At 50.9% G+C, this 5,930-nt stretch overlaps 1 long non-coding RNA gene across 1 annotated transcript; it reads right to left on the bottom strand.

Annotated features, from left to right (window-relative positions):
* Positions 1-211: 211 nt before the first annotated feature.
* Positions 212-4,431, bottom strand: LOC128351408 (uncharacterized). Its single transcript, XR_008319763.1, has 2 exons — positions 4,183-4,431; positions 212-346 (listed from the first exon to the last, which is right to left on the bottom strand). It is a non-coding gene; the product is annotated as an uncharacterized LOC128351408 (long non-coding RNA).
* Between the last annotated feature and the right edge of the window lie 1,499 nt (positions 4,432-5,930).

Below are 5,930 nucleotides of genomic sequence, written 5' to 3'. Positions count from 1 at the left end.
AAATTTTAAAATATTTTAAAAACAATGTTAGAACTATTAAAACACTATTTAATTAAAAGCCTGGGTGAACAGATGCGTCTTTAAAGACTTTTTAAAAGCTGTCAGAGATGGGAAGGATCTTATTTCAGCAGGAAGCACATTCCAAAGCTTTGGAGCAGTAGTGGAGAAGGTGTATATGTTCAGGATATAAAATGAAACCAAACTTGAGGTATAAAATGAAAACAAGAATAAGTTTATTATCTACTGATTAGAATAAAGATCTCTCCAAAGCAGGGCACACAAGCTTCTCTACAAGCTTCTCTACTGGGTACATATGCTGTTCAGCTTTCTGAGCATTTCTTTTCATCTGGATAAAATATAATAGATAGGGTGAGATAAGTGCGACAGAGGTAATTCAAACTGGGTTTGTAAACTTAGTGAATTCTTCCAGACCTTTTTGTTTGTTACTAGGAGCTGCCCAGTACACTGCTGGTTCCACTGCCGCCACACATTCACCATTCAAGTTCCACACAAACCCCTGAACAATCTCTCCTGTTCAGAACAAACACCTCAATGTCCAGAGGTACTCTTACCCCTGGACTTCCAGGCCAAAGTCCAGGGCCTGTATACCCCCATGGGGCCTCCAAATCCTTTTAAACTTGTCTCAGGTGGTGCTGTCATTTTATTTATTTTTTTTTTTTTTCATTTTTATACCGCCTTTCGTTAAAATATAGCCCCAAGGCGGTTTACAAAAGTTAAAAACATACAATAAAAACACAATAAAAACAACATGTTAAAAGTATAAAAACATATAAAAACAGGCATAAAACAATACAACAAATAAAAACACCTAGAAGCAGCAGTAAAAAACGATTATGTAAAAGCCTGGGTAAAAAGCCAAGTCTTTACAAGCTTTCTAAAAGCCATGATGGAGTCCGAGGAACGAATGGCCACTGGGAGAGCATTCCAGAGTCTGGGGGCAGCGACAGAGAAGGCCCTGTCCCGAGTGCACGACAGCCGGGCCTCCCTCATTGTCGGCACCCGGAGCAGGGCCCCCTCAGATGTCCTCGTCAAGCGGGCAGCAACCCTTGGGAGCAGGCGGTCCCTCAAATACCCCGGGCCCAAACCGTTTAGGGCTTTAAAGGTCAAAACCAGCACCTTGAATTGGACCCGGAAACGAACTGGTAGCCAGTGCAGCTCTTTCAAAATGGGGGTGATATGTTCCCAACGAGCAGCTCTGGATAAAACCCTCGCTGCCGCGTTTTGCACTAGCTGCAGTTTCCAGATATTCTTCAAGGGCAGCCCCACGTAGAGCGCGTTACAGTAATCCAGCCGTGACGTGACTAAGGTGTGGGTAACCGTGGCCAGATCTGCCTTCTCGAGAAAGGGATGCAGCTGGCGCACCAGCCGAAGCCGTGCAAAGGCACCCCTGGCCACCGCCTCCACCTGAGCTTCCAAAAGCAGAGCCGGGTCCAGTAGTACCCCCAAGCTGCGTACTTGCTCCTTCAAGGGGAGTGCAACCCCATCCAGAACTGGTAAAATCTCCTCATCCCGATTGGCTCTCCTACTGACCAACAGTACCTCCGTCTTATCCGGATTCAATTTCAGTTTGTTAGCCCACATCCAACCCATCACGGCCTCCAGCCCCCGATTCAGGACATCCACTGCCTCCCTAGGATCAGATGACAAGGAGAGATAGAGCTGAGTGTCATCCGCATATTGCTGACAACTCAGTCCAAATCCCCGGATGACCTCTCCCAGCGGCTTCATGTAGATGTTAAACAGCATGGGGGACAAGACCGAACCCTGCGGGACCCCACAGGCCAACGGCCACGGGGCCGAGCAGTAGTCCCCCAGCACCACCTTCTGGACCCTCCCCTCAAGAAAGGACCGGAACCACTGCAACGCAGTGCCTCCGATTCCCATACTCGAGAGGCGGCCCAGAAGGATACCATGGTCGATGGTATCGAACGCCGCCGAGAGGTCCAGCAGAACCAACAGGGACACACTCCCCCTGTCTAGTTCCCGGCGTAGGTCATCCACTAGAGCGACCAAGGCAGTCTCAGTCCCATACCTGGGGCAGAAGCCAGATTGAAAAGGGTCCAGATAATCCGTATCATCCAAGACCCTCTGCAGCTGGGATGCCACCACACGCTCCATCACCTTGCCCAAAAAGGGAAGGTTAGACACAGGTCTATAGTTGTCCAGGCTGGAGGAATCAAGGGAGGGCTTTTTTAATAGAGGTCTTACCACCGCCTCCTTAAGGCACGATGGCATCCTGCCCTCCCTTAATAAAGCATTAACGATCACCTCCAGCCATCTGCCTGTCCCCTCCCTGGCAGCTTTTATTAGCCATGAAGGGCAAGGGTCAAGAGTGCACAAAGTCGCCCGCACACTGCCCAGGATCTTGTCCACATCCTCAGGCCGCACCAACCGAAAAGAATCCAACACAACGGGACCAGATGGTACCAAAGGCATGTCTGCCGGAACTGCCAAAACTCTGGAGTCTAGGTCAGCATGGATGCAAGCGACTTTATCTGCAAAGTGAAAGGCAAACCGATCACAAAGAGCTGTAGATGGCTCCTCCCCTATTGTCCGGGGGGATGTGTGGAGCAATGTTTTCACCACATGAAACAGCTCTGTTTGCCTGCACTGAGCAGACGCAATGGAGGCGGAGAAAAAATGTTTCTTCGCCGCCCCCACCGCCACAGCGTAGTCCCTAAAATGGGTTCTAGCCTATGTTCGATCGGATTCGTGACGACTCTTCCTCCAGCGTCGCTCCAGCCGTCGCCCGAGTTGCTTCATCGCCCTAAGCTCCGAGGAAAACCAAGGAGCAGAACGGGCTCCACCAAGCCGGAGAGGGTGCTTGGGGGCAACCGTGTCAACAGCCTGGGCCATCTCTCCATTCCAGAGATCAACCAAGGCGTCGACAGGGTCACCAGCTCTGGACACTGGAAACTCCCCGAGGGCCGTCTGAAATCCAAGCGGATCCATAAGCCTCCGGGGGCAGACCATCTTAATCGGCCCACCACCCCTGCAGAGGGCAGATGGAGCAGTCAAACTAAACCCCACCAGGTGATGATCTGTCCATGACAAGGGAGTGGTCTCAAATTCCCCCACCTCCAGATCATTTATTTCCCGGTCGGCAAAAACCAGATCCAGAGTGTGTCCCGCCACGTGGGTAGGGCCCGATACCAATTGAGACAGGCCCATGGTTGCCATGGAGGCCATGAAATCCTGAGCCGCACCCACTAGGGGGGCCTCAGCGTGGACATTGAAATCCCCCAAAACAATAAGCCTGGGGGGACCCAAGGCCACCTCCGAGACCACCCCCGCCAGCTCAGGTAGGGAGACTGAAGTGCAGCGGGGTGGTCGGTACACCAACAGAATCCCCAGCCTATCTCGGAGGCCCACCCTCAAGGACAAACACTCGAAATTCTGAGATGGCCTGACCGGGCACCTGGAAACGGGGAGGGTCTCTCGAAAGATGACTGCAACACCTCCTCCCCGACCCTCGAGGCGGGGCTGCTGCACGATCTGGAAACCTGGAGGACAAAGCTGAGAGAGACCGACCCCGCCCAGCGCATCCAACCAGGTCTCCGTCACACATACCAGGTCACCACGCTCATCCACAATCAGATCGTGGATGAGAGATGTTTTTGCGTTAACTGACCTGGCATTCAGCAGCAGCACCCTAATCCTCGAAGGAGTGATCTCAGAGCTCCCTAGGGTCAGAGGGTTGGGAGAAGGGCCGGAAAAAGGAACAGGCCTCAATTGCCTGGACCGTTTTCCCCTGTAACGGCCTGCCCAACTCCCACCGCCATACCTCCCTCTGCCCGCTACCTGTGATATTGCTGCCCCCACTCCAGATCCACTTTTTTGCTCCCCCAGACACATCTCCCCAGACTAACCCACTACGGCTTCTTGGCTTAATTAAAAACAAAACAAAACCAGGCTTGCGTAGTCTCCTGCTGACTTCTTAATTGTGAGAAGATGGCTCTTCAGGGCGGAAGGAGAGAGATCTTCTGGGCCTCAGGCAGCTCGCCCCACGGCAGAGAGCCTCAAGGACGAGAGCCCTTGTGCTCTCGCCCATCGGCTCGCGCCAAGAGGCTCGCGCCCTTGGGCTAGCCTGCCCTATATAGCAGCAGCAGCAGCAGCAGCAGCCAAAGCCCCAGCAGCAGCCCAAGGAGATGTTACACACACCTGAGGAAAGGTGGGGCAGGGGCAAAGACAGCAGTCAGTCAGTGCCCCACCCAAGCTGTTCTCCTTCTGTCTTCTCCTTCATGTTAAAAATGTATTTAAAATACTGTGTGTGGGGTGGGAGGCCTCCAAAGGCCTTTAGGTCCAGGCTTCAAAATTTCCTAGGTGCACCTCTGCCAATCTCACAACCCTCAACAAAAACCACCTCCTACTCCAATGCAGCTAAATCCAACTCTCTCTCTCTCTCTCTGTCTCAACTGCCTTTATTTTTTTTTTAAATCCCTCCCACACTGAACCTTCCATGCCTGGTTGCTAGGGCAACACACACTCACACTCACTCAACAGCTCCTATATATGTTCCATCACAGCCATAAAGGGCAAGGGTCAAGCATGCAAGTGCTATGTCTCAGAATTCAGGCAATACATTCTGACAACTATCCAATATAGTGGTGGTGGCGCAGTGGTGGCCTTTCTGTTGCAAACTGCCCAGAGATGTGAGTTTGGGCAGTGGTGGGTCCCCTGGTGGCGCAGTGGTAAAACTGCCGCCCTGTAACCAGAAGGTTACCAGTTCGATCCTCACCAGGGGCTCAAGGTTGACTCAGCCTTCCATCCTTCCAAGGTCGGTAAAATGAGTACCCAGAATGTTGGGGGCAATATGCTAAATCATTGTAAACCGCTTAGAGAGCTTCCAGCTATAGAGCGGTATATAAATGTAAGTGCTATTGCTATTGCTATAACTAAACCAGACGGCATTGGCAGCATTGAGTTCTGGCTTTGCAAAAGGCTTAGTGTCTTGAGTTGACACAGATATGAGAGGTTTTATCTGTTAATTGCAAAGCAGACTGGAGAGGGCTCAAATGGAACTCATTCAGGGCCCAAACCAATCTAAGCAGCTTCGCTGGGTGACATTGAGGCGCTTCACATGAACAGTGTGAAGCACCATAAGGGGGTTTGCAGGGAGAGCAGGTTTGACCCGCTCTCCCTGCCCACAAGTAGGCAGCTCACCCTGGGCGGCCAGATCGGCAGCCCACACAATTACCAGCTCTGTCTCGGAGCCAGTTGGAGCAGTGGGGATCGGGGGCCTCCCAGCCCCCAGAAGTACCAGTGCATGGGGCAGTGTGAGGCACAAGTGTGCGGGTCATTCTGGGGAGGCCTCTGATGCCAGGAGGCTTGTTGTAGCCTACTTTTAGGTCTACTCATAGGTCTACTCGTGAGTTACCGCACTGCAAAGTTGTGCTGTGGTGACACACAACCAAGAGCACCTTTCTTATGAGGCAAGACTACAACACCTGGGGCTTTATAGTTTAGAAAAAAGACGACTGCGGGGAGACATGATAGTCTATAAAATCATGCATGGTGTGGGGAAAGTGGATAGAGAGAAATTCTTCTTCCTCTCCCATACCAAGCTCTCCTTGGTAATAGTGTTATGCAATGGGGTTTCTTTTGTTAATGGAGCTGCTCTGGGGTGATTGGTGAACACCCCTAAATGCAGTCAGTCTTTGTGTGAGGAATTAGAGAGCTGGGGTGGAGCAGTTCCACATTGGAATAATTTTTGTGCAAAGCTTTGGTTATGGGAAAATGAACTGAAAGAGAAGTTGAAGTTCGAAACAAGGAAAAGCTTTATTTGCAGTTTGGGGTACAGTGGAATAAGAAAGTTGATTAAAGCAATATTTCTACCAGAAATATGTTAAAAGATTAACCAGATAACTGCAAAGAGGAAATTTAGCTTAGTGTCCAAATTAAAATGACTT

Source organism: Hemicordylus capensis, chromosome 3 (genome assembly GCF_027244095.1).
Source record: "Hemicordylus capensis ecotype Gifberg chromosome 3, rHemCap1.1.pri, whole genome shotgun sequence".
NCBI lineage: Eukaryota > Metazoa > Chordata > Lepidosauria > Squamata > Cordylidae > Hemicordylus > Hemicordylus capensis.
This window is presented reverse-complemented; position numbering and strand designations above follow the sequence as displayed.